Source organism: Protopterus annectens, chromosome 2.part1, assembly GCF_019279795.1.
Source record: "Protopterus annectens isolate FY-2018-M chromosome 2.part1, PAN1.0, whole genome shotgun sequence".
Classification (NCBI taxonomy): domain Eukaryota; kingdom Metazoa; phylum Chordata; order Ceratodontiformes; family Protopteridae; genus Protopterus; species Protopterus annectens.
In genome coordinates this window covers 1,619,832,906-1,619,851,460 of record NC_056729.1, presented here as the reverse complement: position 1 = coordinate 1,619,851,460, position 18,555 = coordinate 1,619,832,906, and positions in this window count along the sequence as shown.

Genomic DNA, 18,555 nt, shown 5'->3' with positions numbered 1-18,555 from the left:
AACGGTAGCCATTCTGGCTCCAGTTACTGAACTGTAAAAGAAATACAAGGGGGACTGATTTTGATGCCCATGTTACTGATACAACAGAATGAGTTTTTGAACTGAAGGATGAAGTGTAGGTAGGAAGACCCTTGAGACTCCTTGTTGGTCCAGTGGCAGTGACAACCTCACAAAATGCAGGAGGGGTGATCATGGACTTAATCCCCAGACAAAGATCAGTGTTTTTCTTTACTATTCAGGTGTTAATATGATACTAGGTTACTAGTTTGTACTGCATTCAGTGCTTATGTGTTAACAAAAATAAAAAAAGCTGTCACAATGGTTTCCTAGTTAAAAGGAGAAACAATTGATCATGGAGGAAACCAGGTACCTAACATTCCAGAAATTCCTTGTTAGGACAATAGCAGTGACCGCCACATGGAATGCAGGATGTCCTGATTTCAACCCCCAGGCAAGTGTTAACGTTTCTCTTTTCTGTTTAGTTGTTAATACATTACTAGTTTACTGGTTTGTACTGCATTGGATACTTGTGGATTAAAAAAAATCTCTATCACAGTGGTGTCCTAGCTGAAAGGAGAAGTAACTGCTTTTGGGGAGACCATGTACCTAACAACCCAAAGACTCCCTATTAGGACAGTGGCAGTAACAACCACACAGGATACAGGGGGTCCTGAGTTCAATCCCCAGACAATGGTCGTTGTTTCCCTTCTTTTTTATAGTTTCACAGATAAGTACTAGGCTAGCTGCCCTTGCAGACATTTTTTAAGCCTAGCCAATTGCCCTTCAATAGTGTGAATCAAGCCCTGTACTTTTTGTTTATGCGGTAAACACGTTAGCCATTAAGTCATCTCCAACCCCCCTTCACTTTTACTGGTTTTCATATTAAAAAGTCTTCATCACAGTAGTTTCCTACCTGAAAGGAGAAACAACTTCTTTTGTGACAGACTAGAAACCTGACTCTCCAGAGACTCCTCGTGGTAGTGACAACTGCACAGAACGTAGCGGGTCTTGGTTTCAATCCCCAGGCGAGACACAGGAGTCAGTGCTTTATACTGGTTTATATTGCAGTGGATGCATGTGTGTTTAAAAACATCACCATCACAGTGGTGTTATAGTTCAAACAGTAACAACTGCTCTTAGGAGAAAATTAACTAACTGTTCAGAGACTCCTTGTTAGTCGCGTGGTAGTGATGACCATACAGAATGCAATGAGCCCTAGGTTCAATCCCCATTTAAGGGTCAGTGTTTTTCATTCCTGTTTTTCTTTTTTTAGTATAGTCTCTATCCAGTAGGGGGCAGAAAAGTATTGCTTAATATTATTCTAAGGTATCTTGCAGTCTTGGACTGTATTTGAATGCATTCAGGATCATGCAACAAAACTTGTTTTTGTAGCTTCTGTTAAATCAATCCCTAATTATTTTATTCTTAGTTTATAATCCCGATAATATTGACCATTTAACCTGTTTCCTAAAAGGATTTTCTGAATTAAGCTGTACCACACACATCTAAATATGGCAGAAGAGAGCTATAGTTAGTAGAAAATGATATACGGGTGTTACACGCTTTGACCGCACCTGCATATTGATTTTATCTGGAAATTACTGTGTCAAAAGAACAGCTCTGATGAAAAAGAAAATCTTACAGTTAAGCTTTATTATAATACTTAAAACCGGAAGCTACCATCATTAACAAGGAAGCCAGTGAATATACTTCAATTTCCCTGCAGGCCTATAAGAATAGGTGAGACATATTAATGTGTAATTTGACTTCCAGTGGTCGTAAACAATTAGGAAGCTTTGACATTTATTTTCCAGGAGACTGCAGCATAAAGAAATAACTTCTTCCTTATTAGTGGTTATACATTTCTCTCTGGCATGGAATATTAAATATATATCATGGTGTACATATAAACAGATATTAAGAAAATTATTTTCTGCCATCACATTTCTGAAAGCATTATGTTTTTTTTTTATATATTATGTATTATATATTATATTTATTTTATATATTATATAATATATTATGCTTTTGTCTCCTGAATTATGGCTTGAGTAGGCTGCAAAGAGTACTGCAACATCTTGCCTTTTTCCCATTCTGTGATTGCAGATGTTGTTTAATCTGCCCTGTGTATATCTTCATTTTGCATCCAGAAAGGCAGGATTTTACCTTGCAGACAGACTCATTTCTGATATTTTGTCCACAGAGGTACTGTTTAATAAGATATTAGTTTACATTGACTATAAACATAGACTGAGTGTGCATTTTAACATAGTGTCTCCTCAGCATATTGAATGCACTAATGAACTATGGCCAGAGATGCAAACAGGTATTAACCTTGGTCTGGGTTTGGATACTATAGACATGGAGAGACATTTCATTATGTACTTCATGTAACATTTTCAAGTCACTCTGAGCCTAAGTTGTTTTCCATGCAGCTATCTATATAGGACCAAGGAGACAAAACAGCAATGCAGAGTGTGTGTGGAAATACAAAGCCCCTTTGAATATCTGAAATCTTGAAGAACAAATGTACAGTGCCTTTTCAGAATAGCAGCGGTGATAGAAAGCACTAGTGTGCTAAGTCTTCTGAAGGACTGCTTCTAGCACGCCTTTCTATGCAGCAAATGCATTTCACAGACTCTACTGAAAGAATTATTGTTGCATCAGAAAATATTTAGAAAAGTATTATAAGAGAAACAAACTTGGCCAACTTAGTCTTGCCACTTTCCTATCAAATGGGTACATTACAGAGTCTGTTTAACAAGAAGCTGAGTTGTCCTACTCCTCATAAAAAGCCTTATGTCTCTCTCTTGCGTTCTTGAATTCCATCATAGAATTTGGCTCCATAACTTCTTCAGAAAGGCTAGATCAAACATCTATCTCTCTTTCTGAGAAAAAATACTAGTCATCTCATATCTTTAAAAATTTCTTCTTTCTTCGGATGCAAGTTTAAAACATGGTATCCCCCTGGACCAATGATTTCAGTTGATGTTTTTAAATCTTTCTCTCCTTAAACTCTCCGTCTTTTTCCCCAACTGTAATTATTAAAAGCTTCTGATCTGTCTGTGTTTATTGCCTTTGTTTGAGCTGCCTCTGTCATGTCTCTGTATATGCAAATATGAGGTCCTGAATTTGCTTTGTAAGTATAAACAGATAAAAGGATGATAATGTCTTTATATGTACTTTGATGTCTTTTTCTCAGTGCACCCCACAGACCTGTGTGCATTATCACATTATTTGTTAGGATTTTCACTATTGATTTTTCTATATAATTTCAATACTCTTTTATTAGATTATGGCTTCCCAGATATATCTATTTACGAAAATAATTTAAACTACCATATTTTAGACAATTTATCCAATTTTACCAAATTCCTTTTCACCTTTTATACCTTCTTAAAAATCAAAACGCTTGCATTTATTTGTATCATCAGGAAAAAGGCTACTCTTCCTTCCAGGCCTTCTGTCGTGTTATTTATATGCTCACTAAAAAGGAATGGCCCAAGGACTGAGTCCTGTGGCACACAATACTAATCATCTTTTCATCTGAGTGTAGTCCATTTATTTTTTCACTGTTTCCTTCTGTGTATAGCCATTGCTTTATGGCTCAATTACCCTTTGACCTTTTGACCAATCCAAATCTAATTTTTAACTGACCTTTTGTGTAGTAACATATTGATTCCTTGCTAGGGACTAAGCAGTCCATTTCAACTGCCCCTTTCTTGCCTATAATTCTATTTCCCTTGTCTACCAATACTTCTAAATGTATTTTTAAATACATCAAGGTAAGGAGGTAAAATATGCAAATATCACTGATTGTATATCCTGATGCCTCAATTTAGCCTTCAAATGGATTTTTTTAAATCACGTAGGTTCATAGGTTAGTACTAGGCTAACTGCCCTTGCGAGCCATTGTAAGCCTAGCCAATTATCCCTTGTGAGACTCAAACCCTGAACCTTGTGTTTGTAAGGCAAACACCTACATGCCTGTATAAAACTCCATTTAAACATATATTTAACACATCTACAGTTCTATAATATTTAATCAATATAGTATTTAGAGTTTCATAAGACAGGATGATGAAATAGATATGTTCACATCAGTTCATTATTCATTCTTATCAGAATTGATATATTTTATTTAAATAGGGTCTATATTACACGATTGAAACCATAGGTTATCGAACACCTAAAGGTCTATCACTAAATATCAAACCCTTAACATCGAAAATGTCTGTTTCCACATAGGGAAACAATACCACTGGCCAAATAAAAAAAAAAGTTTTAAACAGAATTGAAGTGGGGGGCTGTGCCACCCACACGACCCCTAACTAAATATACCAATTCTGAGATCGCCCTATAGCAGAGAAAGAACAAAATCCATGTAACGGCCAAATGACTCGTTTCTCTGTGTGGAAACGGCCGTTCGCAATTTTCAGACTTTGACATTTAGTGTTCGACCTTTAGGTGTTCGATAACCTAAGGTTTTGATCACGTAATAGGGGACCTTTAAAAAAAAAAAAAAAAAAAAAAATATATATATATATATATATATATATATATATATATATATATATATATATATTCTGCTTCTTTTTGTGTAAAACATTTTTCATTATGTTTTTCTGAATTAAAAACATATTAGTACATTGAGTAACTGTCATGTTTAATAAAGAGCTGTTGAGGGAATTATTTCTAATGTTCCTCTCTTGTTCCAGTAAACCTTACCTTTACAGTGGATTATTTAAGCAATAACCCATGCCTGGGTGTGGGTAATGCTGGATTTACCCACGGTTGGTGTGGTTTGGCCATGAAGGCAAAGCCCGAGTGGCCAAACAAAGACAACCGTGGGTAAATCCAGCATTACCCACACCCAGAAGTGGGTTATTGCTATTATACAATGACATTCGTCTTTTTTCAGCTTTTTCCCAGTTAGGGGTCGCCACAGTGGATCATCTGTCTGCTCATGGTTGGCAGTGGGGTTTTACAGTGTTGAGTTGCCAGCCCAGCATCCAACCTTTCACAGAAAGCACACACATGCACACACTCACACCTAGGGCCAATTTAGAGTGTCCAATCCACCTACTGCATGTCTTTGGGATGTGGGAGGAAACCGGAGCACCCGGAGGAAACCCACACGACCACAGGGAGGACATGCAGACTCTGCACAGAAGGCACCCCAGCCGAGAATAGAACCGGAGAACCTCTTGCTGTGAGGCAGCAACGCTAACCACTGCACCACCGTGGCCACCCGCTATTATACAATGACATAATTTAAGAAAAAAAATACTTACTTTTCTTAAATAATGGCATTGTATAATGCCTCAGTGCTGCCCTTCCGCAGCTGTCTGGTATTCTGCGGCAGTTCTGATGTACTGCGCATGCGTATGCTTATGCAGTACATCACAGCTGTGGGTGGAAGTAACAGAGAAAGCAAGATCTCTGTTGCTGTTTAGAAACTGTCTTGCTATGTTAAAGGAGTTTAACATAGCGAGACAGTTTTAAAAAAAGCAACAGAGATCTTCCTTTCTCCATTGCTTTTTTTTAAGCTGTCTCGCTATGTTAAACTCCTTTAACATAGCGAGACAGTTTCTAAAAAACAACAAAGATCTTGCGGGCAACCGGACCTTTTTCCATTAGTATAAGTCTGATTTGCAACGTGCACACTGACCAATCAGCGTGCACGCTTTGGAATATTAATGGGGGGGGGCATTGTATAATCAGTATTATATAATGAGTGGCCATTAACATTCAAAAATGTGCATGCTGATTGGCCAGCCCTACCAGTGTGCCTGTTGTAAAATCCAGCATATACCAACAGAAAAAAGTGCAGTTGCCCAGACTTTCTTCTATTAATATTTGCTACGGTTCAGGTCAAGAAATATGAAAACTAAAATCTGGACAGTTTATCGGTACGAGAGATAACAGGCAGAAATACAAGGAAAATCAGGTACGTTATGCAAAACTAAAGAAATATACATGATTTTCCTTGTATTTCTGCCCTGTCTCTCTTGAACTGCCGAAATGTCCGGATTTCAAACTTTTTTACTTTTTTTTTTTTAAATAAATAAATAATGAAGCAATGGAGATCTTCCATTCTCAGTTGTTTCCTTTCCAAAGCACTGATAATTCCCAGGAAAATGGTAATGTACTACCTGGTGCAATCCACAAATTATAGATGGGCAGCATATTACAGGGTGATACAAAGCACAAGTGCACACCCTTAATATTTAAATTTACTATGTTGGCCTAATGGGCCTAATAAAAATAAAGGCATGTGCAGTTGGTTTAAAGTCCTTGATTTCATGATAAAGTTGTAAAAATAGATAAAGACATGTCTCTCCTGTACTCAGTGCATTAAATCAATTGCTTTTCTGCAGAGGAAATGTTCCAAAAAAGCCTTGTCATTTTACCTAGGGTGCACAGATATATCTTCTTCTTCTGTTGGCTTTTCCCAGTTAGGGGTCACCACAGTGGATCACCTGCCCGCTCACGATTGGCAGTAGAGTTTTACGGTGTCGAGTTGCCAGCCCGGCACCCAACCTTCCACAGAAGGCACAAACAGGCATGCACTCAAGCCTAGGGCCAATTTAGAGTGTCCAGTCCACCTACAGTATGTCTTTGGGATGTGGGAGGAAACCCACGCAACTATATATGGTAACATGAAAAGCCACAGCTCCTGGAATGCTTCAGTAAGTAATATCTCCAAGTAACTTCTGCCTCTCAATGCATACAGTCATACCCTACTTTTTTGGGGTTTCCGTTCCTAATTTGTCAGTGAACTTGGGCTTATTTTATCAGAAAAAACTGCATCGGAAGACAGTAGCAAGCTACTGTGATTCTGCCTTTTCAGATGCCCAGCAAGGGAGATTTGTTTTTACTGACAGGTAAGAATTTTACAGGACAAACCATACTCTACCTGACACAAAATACTTAATGTCACTGCATTAACTGAATGTGATAAAACTGTAGTTCTTTTTGTTGTTTTGTGTTATTGTCTAGCTATTAGATACAGTGTCATAGTTAACTGCAATATACAGAGGAATGTTAGAAATTGCTCCCAAAATATTGGGGTATTTGTCATTTTTCTTGGCGTTTTTCACGGGACATAGCTGGACAAATCAGGACTGTCATGTGAAAAGATGGACAGTTGGTAAATCTTGGCTTACATGCAAAGGAAAAAAAAGCTTTTAACTTCCATTATTAGAGTAATAGAAACCTAGGTTATGTTAGTACACACCTATGGAAACCTTACAAAAACAGTCAATGAAGGGGCAGGTACTTGTCTTTTAAGTCAGTTTACAGATAAATGCTTTTACTGATATAGCCTTCATAAGTAAGCAATGCAACAACACACAAGGATGTACCAAAAATGCATATCCCTCTAAACTTGAAGTGAGCATCACAAAATGAGACTGTGGTTCGATACCTGTGAAAGTCTTCAGTGAATCATGTACACATTCTGTCACTGTATGAATTAAAAGGGTAACAACTTGAATGCGTGGCATCGTATGCTGGGCATGTCAAGTTCTGCCACAAATCAAGGCAAACATACACAATCTCTTTCATTTCTGTTTCTACGTGTGTCTGTGAAAGTGGTAGTGCATAAAACAAACCATATTACACCAAGTAGGATCATCGTTCAACACACCAAGCACAATGAGAATGATCTTATCCCATATGGTTTGAAGACAAATCTTCTGAGGTTTTGGCAGCGCCCAATCATATTATCGCCTGATATGTCAGACTCGTGTTATTAAAACATGGTCTCAGTTATTTTGTGCCCCCTTAAAGTGTGTGTTAGGCATTCAGAAAAGAATAAAAGTTTCTACATCAAATGTTATTTAGTGACAAAAAGTGTGAGGCTGAGCATAATATCCCAGGTCTCAAATGTTTTAGAGAGACATCTGTCACTAGTCCGGAGGTATGAGAGACACAGTACGAAGAAAATACTTGGAAAGTCAGTTACATTATTTAAAACTAAAGAAACATACCTGATTTTCCTTGTATTTTCTCCATCCTATCTCTCTCATACATCTTAAGTGTCCGAATTTCAACCTTTATTTAAAAAAAAAATGAGCAACAGAGATCTTCCTTTTTTGCTTTATTTATAAAGCATGGGGACAAAAGTCCCATATGCAAGTGCAGTACATCACAAAAGTGCTAAGATACCAGTAAAAAACATAGACGAGCAGTACGCCGCATTTATACAAAGACATTTATTTAAGAAAAGTAAGTAACTTTTTTTCATAAATAATAATATTGTATAATAGCAATAACCCATGGCTTTGTGTGGGTAATGCTCTATTTACCCACAGTTGGCTTTGTTTAGTCATGAGGGCGAAAGGGAAAAAACAATATGCAGTATTTTCAGAATTACAGCTAAAATAAAAGGGCACATAACATTATTTATTTATTGACATTTATAGTCCATGTAGAACTCTTTTCCACAAAAAGAAAGAGCAACCCTAACATTGTAAAGTGCTTCTGTTTTTGTACAGATATAACCCATGAATTTAAACATTTTATTGAAAGCACCAACCTGTCTGCCAAACATACCTTTCAACCTCTTAGAGCAAAAAATCTGGACAAAGCCTAAAATGATGGGGGGACAAATAGAGAAAGATTTTAAATATTGCTCTTACAAACTTAGAAAGTAGATAGAATAATATATTTTGCATTAGCATGTATTTTCTGAAGGATGTGAAGTCTTAAACTCAAATGTTTGTCATTATATAATAACTTCAATCCTCAGCTATTTTCCAGAAAAGTACAGATTTTGGGAGGAACACGCCAAAAATATGAGGCAAAAATCTGGACATCCTGCAAAAATCTGTACAGTTGATAGGTATGCTACCACACTTGTATTCATTTCTGCACAATGTTTTTCTGTTTAATGTAAAAATATAATTGAAATGAATAAATCTGGAAAAATAAAATGTTTCAGTGTTTGCAAATATTTGCATATACTTTCTCTAGAATGGAACACACACAATACATATCTTTATTTAGTTTCTTCTGATTTTTACCATGTCATTTTTCACTTTTAACAATTCTGCTCTCTTCTTTTGAAGTATTTTGAAATAAGAAACTGCCAGATGTATAATTCAGTCATTTGCATTGATGCTTCTTAAAAACTCTTTGCTTTGTGAACACAGCTTGTTCTCTCTGATGTTCATTAATGCAGAGCCTGTATTAACTATGTCTGTGTGTGGAAGAATGAAAGAAAGCATATTTCTGCATGCTGAAACATATCGCCTGAAGCTCACTTTCTGTGCAAACTAGTACACAACTTTCCTTCATCAATCTTCAAAGAAACATCCAGAAATTATTTCCTTTATTTGTATGTTGTGTGTAAAGGAAATTAGAATGCATTGGGCTACAAATCAAAAAATGTTTCAGATTAATTTAATCGCCCATCTATTATGAAAAATAAATCATCCACAAAGATAGAATAAACCTCATGACCCCCACAGATGGAGCATTGTAACTCATAGCAGTTATTGCCCCCCATAGCTATTCTTTAAATTGCAAATAAAATTCATCTTGAAAAATAAATAAAGACAAACTGACTTCAGCAAACCTATAAGAAATCTAAAAGGATGTTATGTTAGTCACATACCCAAAAACATATTTAATGTCCCCAAGGATTTATAATTATTAACCAAGTCTCCTTTTGCCAAATTATTTGCTAGGATTTAGATGATGCAATATCCACTTATCCTTTTGTCATCACTGTATAAAGGCAAGTACTGAAACTGCTGAAACAACTTAACGTAGCCCTCAAATAACGACTCAAGAAGGATAAAACCAAATGAAAAGTTTATGAAGCACTTTTCGTCAGGTTCGCTGACCCATCTTCCTCAGATAACAGCCAAATAATACATACAAAGTTTAAATACATTCAAAATATCATGTGATAAAGTCATTTACATAATAAATTGCTTCAATAGCAATTAACTACATAGTATCTCATTACATTCTTTAAACTACCCTGCTTTAAAGTAATATCCTAACTAATACAAAAAGTTAAACAATTAACTAGAAAACAAGTAAAAGTTATTAAAAATAAGTAAAAATAATAATAAATATTCACTGCTTTAAGTAGAATTAAAGCCATTCCTAATACAATTTAAAACCTCAAAAACACATGGTTTAATTTATGTCAGCGTGTTTATTATGTAAATGACTTTATCACATGATATTTTGAATGTATTTAAACTTTGTATGTATTATTTGGGTGTTATCTGTGGAAGTTGGGTCAGCGAACCTGACGAAAAGTGCTTCATAAACTTTTCATTTGGTTTTATACTTCTTGAGTCGTTCTTTGAGGGCTACTTTTGTCATCACTATCGATCTTCTATCTGTACTGTTACTCAACATACCAATGATCCATAACCTAAACTGCATAGGATCATAGGAAGTTACTAGACTATTGGCCCTGAGGCCCTTATAAGCCTAGCCAAGAGTTTAGTCCATGTTTAGACAAGTCAGCACCCGATGCCCCTGTCCAGCAGGGACACAGGTGGAATCCCAGGGATGTATTTTCTGTTTCTCATCCAGTTATCCAGGTTGCACTTAAAAAGGGGTAAAGATGTATTCTGCTTGACATGGAGAGGGATTCTATTCCACAGAAGGTGGAGTCACTGGGACACAAGTCTGTCCTGCCAACAAGCCCTATTGATGCCACAGACCAGGTTGAGGCCATACGTGTGGGTTATTCAAGTGGAGCTTGACTTGGAGATATGCAACAATTCCCATCAAAGTGGGGTCCGAGATCATCTTGTATGCCAGACAGAGGTCACCTTTGAAGACACTGTATAAAACTGAGTAGAGGGATAAGGCTTTTAGCTTATCTGTGTATGGCAGATTTTTGAGGCCCTGGATTCTCCTGATGAGGAACCTCTGTGGACTCTCTAGCTGCTGCATGCGCTTTGCAAGGTACATGCTGAACGGGGAATTGTACTCAATAATGAGGCTTATAAGGGAAGAATACAGGAATGTTATGACCTCCTTGTCCCTGGATGACATACCCTTAATTATGAGGTGGGCAATGTAGAAAGCTTTCGTACAACATAAGCAACACGGTGGTCAAAAGTCAGGTTGCTATCAACCTGGGTGCCAAAATGCCTCACAACTGATTGCATGCTTAGGACATTGTTATTAATGTGATAATTTGTAGAGACATCACTCTCCCCAAAAGGGACGATGAAGCATTTTTTGGTATTCAGCTTGAGGCCATGTTTCTGGCACCAATCATTTGTTCGGGTGAGACCGTCTTGGAGGATGTCCACATCACTAGGGGAATTGATGACAGCACCCAGCTTGCAGTCATCTGCAAACTTGGTCAGCCATAGCCCACTAGATTTGGCCTGCACCTCAGAAAAGTATATCCCAAATAACAGAGGCCGAAGACCAAACCCTAGGGTATGCCACTCATTGCAGGTCTACTGCTTGAGGTGGCTTCCCCTATTTTGACTATGTGGGTTCTATCAGTGAGCCAGTTAGCCACCTATCTGGTAACATACGGATTGTTGCCTAGTTGAGAGAGTTTGTCTATTATGCCTGAGTGGGGAATAGTGTCAAAAGCTTTGGCCAGGTTAAGGTAGGTGGTGTGCACTGTCTTCCCCTCTTCCATGGCTTTTGTGACTGTCTCAAGGAAGTCGACCAAATTTAACAGACATAATCTCCCCTTGACAAAGCCAAACTGTGTGGGATTGAGTGTATTGTGGTTGCCAGTGTCCTTGTTAATGAGGTCCATGATAATCCATTCCATGGCCTTGTAGCTCAGGCTAGTTAGACTGATGAGTCTATAATTTCCCGGATCGGTCGATGCTCCACCTTTGTGCAAAGGAATGACAGTGGCTGTCATCCACTCTGCTGGTACAAGGCCAGTACTCAGGCTTTGGTTGAATAGGTCACCTAATGGTATTACATGTTCCTGCCTGAGTTCATGTAGGATGCAGACTCGGATGTTTTTTGCCTCACTAACTTAAACATAAAACCCTACATAACAAGATGGGTTGCCAACTGGCTCATGGATAGAACCCATTCAGTGAGAATAGGGAACACTAGATCAGACTCCAAACCTGTGACTAGTAGAGTACCACAGGGTTCAGTATTGGGACTCCTCCTGTTCGGCGTCTATTTCTCAGAGGTACAAGCAAACACGGAGGGATTATGGCTAACAAAGTTTGCAGATGACTGCAAACTGGGCGCCATAATTGAGACTCCTACTGATGTAGACATCCTTCAGAGGGGTCTCACTGATACAGATATGTGGTGCCAAAATCACAGTCTCAAGTTAAATGCCAAAAAGTGCATTGTCATACCTTTTGGGAAAAAACAAGTACCAATGAATTACAACATAGGTGGCAGCCCACTTATCACAGAGAGTGTGATAAGAGACCTAGGGACACAGGTGGATAGTAACCTCTCCTTCGACAACTACATTGCTAAAGTGGTTAGAAAATCCTTCTACATGGCCCATCTTATCACAAAGGGGTTTGCATCTAGGAATAAGGAAGTTATTGTCCCCCTCTACTCATCACTCATTAGACCCGTAATTGAGTACAATGCCCCATTCGGGATGTACCTTACAAGACATCTGCAACAACTGGAGAGGCCTCAAAAGTATCTCACAAAGAGGATAATGGGCCTTAAACACATGCCCTATGCCACGAGGCTAAAAAAACTCAAACTATACTCGGTTGCATACCGACTACTCAGAGGTGACCTATGCCTAACATACAAGCTATGGCAAACCCCAAATTGCTGGAAATGCTCCACCTAAGGAAAACCTAATCCACCAGAGTTATACGCTCAAGGGACATTAACCTGACAGCAACAATAAACAGGACTTGTTGGAGGGACAGATTCGTGTCCCAGAGACTCCCCTTGCTCTGGAATAAGGTCCCCATATATGTGAGGCAGAGCCCCTCACTAGCGCTCTTCAAGAGGAATCTTGATGAGTGGATGGGAAAGAAGAAATTCACCCCAGGAATCATGTCTGCGGCCCTGCTCGACAGAGGCGCAGGTAACTAAACCTCATGGGAGGCGAAAGTCAAAATATGTTGGCTAGGCTTAATTATACCCTAGGGCCAATAGCCTAGTACTTACCTATGAACCTATGAGAGAGCAGTGATAACCTGTTTCCTAGATATAAGGGGAAGGGAGCAGGTACTGGGGAATGTCCTGATTTACTGCTGGGGGGGACAGAGGGGTGAAGTTTTTACTGACTATGTCAGCCAGCAAGTTTGCTATAGCTATGACATTTGTATATGTGGTATCTTTGATCACCAGTTCTGAACAGATCTGGGTGCTTCCTTTGAGATTGCGGACATATGTGAAGAAGGCCTTAGGATTATCTCTAGTAGATGTGGCCAATTAGGACTCAAAGTTTGCTTTGTATGATTTCACTAGTGCTCTTATTTGCTTGTTCAGGCTAAGAAAAGATTGCTTCCAACTGGACAGCATTTTTTTCATTTTGTTATAGAGTTTATTTATTGCAGATGTCCATCAGACAGGTTTACTCTTCCTTGCGGAGGATGATTTAGTCTTGTTGGGTATTCCTGATTCCATGCATCAATATAAATTCTTGTATAGTGCTTTGGTATAGTTTTGGATACTGGTGCCAGTTCCTACAGAGGGGGTGGGGCTGTGAAGCTGTTTATACCATTCCTCAGGAGTCTGTAATGAGCTTTAGAGAATTTTTTTTTTACTCTGACTAGAGGGGGATCAGGGGAGATGGTGACTTTGAAAGTGACCGCTTTATGGACGGATCATACCAGGGAGGATGAAGCTGCAGGGATGCTGCAGTGGTTACTCATGTTGGTTAATATGAAGTCAAAGATATTATCACCTCTTGTGGGGATATCAGCTAGCTGTTCAAAGGCATTTGCATTGAGAAAATCGAGGAATCTCTGGGCATTTGTGTTCTAGTATGAGTAGTTCTTCTAGTCTATGTTTGGGTAGTTAAAGTCACCAAGGATGAGTGTAAAGGGTTGAATCTTGATAGATTCTAAGAGGTGCAAAGAGGGAGAGTGGGCATCTTGAGTCAGGTTTGGGGGCCTGTAGCTAGCTATGATTTCTATAGGGGTCTTGTCAATGGTTAACCAGTGTGTCATACTGTTTGACCAGTCTGGAGGTGTGTATGTCTTTAATATATATTGAAACTCCACCTCCTTTGGCTTTATTGCCCACAGTTTGGGGTCTGAATGTATGATAGGATGAGTAACCAGGTAAGGTTTCTGTGACTGCTCAGATGTCAGCATTTTCCAGGGTTAAGAATGCTTGCAATGAGTGCAGTTTCATGTTTAGATTCCTAACATTTAGCAGCATGACCTTTAGTTTGCGTTTTGTTGAAATTTTTATGATGGTAGTTTTAACCTCATCACTTTTCCTAAAAACGGCAGTATGGTGAAGGCAAGAGCCTTTGCCAAAAGCCTGAAGCCCAAGCGAGCCAGATGCAGGCCATCTCTGGCAAAGCATCGTGGTCTGTCGATTATATCTTCCCAGGCTGAGAGGTACTGGTTCCACCTAGAATGACACAAGAATCTAAGCCAAATGTTAAAGTCAGTCATTTTCTGTTTGTATTGAGGAATCATTCTGGGTCATGGTATAATGCTGCTTCAGGATGGGGACATACCCACCTGGGACACATATTCAGCGAGTTCAATCATGTCTCTCTTCATATAGTCCAGGGAGGTACATCTGAAGTCATTCACACCAACATGGACTATGACAGAGTCATAACAGTACCCATTGTTGAGAGACTTGAGTGCATATGTGATAGGGTGGATGCTGGCCCCTGACAGACAACTAACCGTGACTTTCTCCCTATCCAGCCTGGTGAGAGGCACATCTGTGTGTCTCACAATGGAGTCTCCTATGAGCAAATCCTCAACCAAATAAAATCAAACAGTGATACATCATATTGCATTTGAAAACAAAACATTTTGTAGAGAGAGCTGCTGCTAATTTGGGATCAGTGCCATCTTAATTCATAGGCACACTAGCCAGTTGCCCGGGGGCCAAATGCTAATCTATGTATGTGACTTGCTGTCAATAAATAAATACTACACTATACTAAATCATACATATTTGAAGAATTATGAAAATTATAAATATTAGAAGCCATTGTACAGTAGAGAACCGATCATCCAAAATGTCAGTTATTCGAATGTAGCCGTCCTAAAACATCAGTTGTCTGAATGCAGCCTTCCTAAAACATCAATTATCCAAATGTAGCCTTCCTAAAACATCAATTATCTGAATGCAGCCTTCCTAAAAGTTCCATCTGTACATGCTTCACCTGATGTTCATCGTGCATACAGCTGCAGTAATCACATATGGGTTTTCAGCCGTCAGGCGGTCCCTCGGTCGGCCGAATTCCAAAGTCTTGGTCCGGCGTCGGTTGTTGTCGCGTACTCTTCTGACGTCAGGAAGGCCAGAGTATATAAGACACAGCCGACGCCATGTTCTTCAGTCTTTTTTGCCGCGGTGCCGGCAGAAGCAGTTCGCAAGTGCCGGTCGGCCAGCTCCTGAATTACGAAAAATATTTGGAACCGAAGTCTTCTTAAAGCTAAGTACCCCGTTGGGGAATCTTTTCTTGCCTCAGACCGATGTCAGAAAAAGTTAATAATTGTATTTCTTGTGGGAAGCAAATACCGCATAAGGATTTCCATTCCCTTTGCATACCTTGTTTGGGCCCAGACCACGACGTCTCGGGCTGTCGCTTTTGCGCTACCTTCAATAAACGCACTATCAAGCGTCGGGCGGAGTTCGCCCAACACTTTTTTGGTAAAGCTTTTGATTATAAAATGTCGTCGGACACTCCGACTACCGTTTTATCCAAAAAACGCAAGGAAAAGGACCACCAGGCGAGGCCCGCGGTCTCCACCGACACCACGCCGAAACAGGCTCCACGTGGTCCGGTTCTCAGTTGGACACCTTTGCAGTCCCTGACTACCGACGACACTCCTTCAGCGGTGTCTTCTGTACCCGAGACCGCTGGTTCTTCGGCCCTTTCCCAGACTACAACCGAAGCCCCTGCTTATGTCGAACCTACTAATGTGGACAGATCTACATCCACCCATGGTGTATTTAGGCCTTCATCCTCTTTCTCTATTAAGGCCTTCACTAAATCCAAAGCAGCCAGGCATCACACTAGGCCTGCTGCACAAGGCCCATCTCCTGGACCCATGCCTAAGAAACACATGCTTAAAATGGCTGAGGACCTTATCACTCTTATCAGAGGTTCTCAGGCCCCTTCGGACAAGAGACCCAGAGTGGAGGAGGAATCTCCCTCTTCTGACCAGGGATCCATTTTATCAGAGCATTCTGATGCTGAGGAACACTCTTTTTCCCCTTTTGAGGATTCGGATGCAGAGCAGTCTATTCCTTCTGTATCCCCCCCTGAGGATTTTTCTTTTGGGGAACCTTGCACACCTTGAGGGAACACTTCCACTGGGAAGGCCAAGACTTTTCAGACTCCAAGAAAAGGCTTAGGGAATTTCTTTGGTTACCTCAGCATAGACCTTTGGCTATTCCCCCTGTTTTGGAGGTACTGGATGATGTCTACTCGGAGGCTTGCTTTAATCCTGACTCACTGCCTCCTGCACCAGTTAAGCCTGATAGATATTATAGAGTACCTAGTTCTCATCAATTCCTCTACAAAGCCCATAATGCAGACCCTGAAACAATTTCTCAAGGCCCTAAGGGAATTAAGGCCTCCACTGCTAAGAATCCACTTCCTGCTGAAAGGGAATCTAGATCTCTAGAAAGGTGGGGTAAGAAGGTTTATACCTCGGCCACCCTAGCCATGAGGGCCTTAAACTGCCAGTTTCATATGATTAAATATCAACAATTCCTGTTATCACAATTAAACAACAAAATGTCTCAACCTGAACAACCAGATTTAAAAGAGTTACAGGATATGATGCATAGTGCAGAACAAGTGGGTAAACACACTTTACAATGTGGTTATGATGCCCTAGAGGCCTCCAGCAGAGCGGCCGCTACAGGATCAGTCATTCGCAGACATGCATGGCTTAGGGAACAAAATCTGCCTGATCATGTGAAAGCAAAACTTCTTGATGCACCTTTACAAAAGGATGTTCTTTTTGGTACAAATGCTGAGGATATATTACGAAAAATGGAAGAGAAAGCAAAATCTATGCAAACTGTCAAAGCTTTCTTACAGGTCCAGCCACCACGATTTAGCAGGAATTGGCCATCAAAAAACTGGTCCTTTCCAGCCACTGACAAGCCCCAAAGAGGCAGATACAGACGCGGAAGGGGCAGAGGGCAATCACAAGGGTCATATAGAGGCAGACAATGGCAATCTCCAGCACCAAGAGGTGGTGAAGACAGTGCACAACAGTACAGGAAGCAAACTCAATGACTCCCTCATCTCCATGCCAAGCAAGATTCAACTGGCAGCACCTTTGGGAGGGAAACTAGCACTATTTGCAAGCAATTGACATATTGTCACAACAGACAAATGGATACTGGACATTATAAACAGAGGCTACAAATTTCAATTTCACACTCTTCCAAAAATGAGAGGCATGCCAAACCTACCACAAAATCAAAGGGTAGAGGCACAACTGCAAATTTCAAAGCTCCTAAACATGAGGGCTATACAAAAGGTACCTACGCACCAACAAGGTCAAGGTTTTTATTCAAGACTTTTCCTGGTACCAAGAAAAGGAACCGACTGGAGACCCATTCTGGACTTATCAATCCTAAACACATTTCTACTGCACCAAAATTCAAGATGCTCACATTACAGCAACTTCTTCCCATGCTGGGCAAGGAGTTTTGGCTGGTAACATTGGACCTCAAGGAGGCATACCTGCATGTCCCAATCAGACAAAGCTGCAGAAGATACCTCAGATTTCTTGCAGGTTCAATCCACTATCAATTCTCTGCATTGCCCTTTGGCTTATCTACTGCGCCCAGAGTATTCACCAAGTGCCTGGCATCAGTGATTGCCTACTGCAGACTTCAAGGGATACAAATTTACCCTTATCTGGACGACTGCCTGATCCAAGCGGACAGCAAACATATACTACTGAAACATCTGGCATATGTGACACGGTTACTGCTTTCTCTGGGATACACCATCAACAAGGAGAAATCAAAGCTAACACCTTCTCAGAAAATAACCTTCCTGGGTGCCAACTTGGACACAAACACCCAGATGGCATACCTTACACCAGAAAAACAAGGGCAATTATCTCAGTACTTCAAAATACTAGCAAAAAGTACCAGGCTTACTGCAAGGAAAATCCTGCAGGCTCTGGGATTCATGGCATCTTGCATTCTTCTAATCCCATGCGCAAAGCTGCACATGAGGAAACTTCAATGGTACCTAAAAAATCTATGGTCTCAACACAGTCAGAGCTTGGAAGCAATTATCCCAATAATTCCCTGTCTTCAAAAGGAATTCCTATGGTGGGCCCAAGCATGCCAAGTAAACACAGGCCTCCCATTCTGCAAGCCTCAAGCAACACAAGTCATAACCACAGACGCCTCCGATTACGCCTGGGG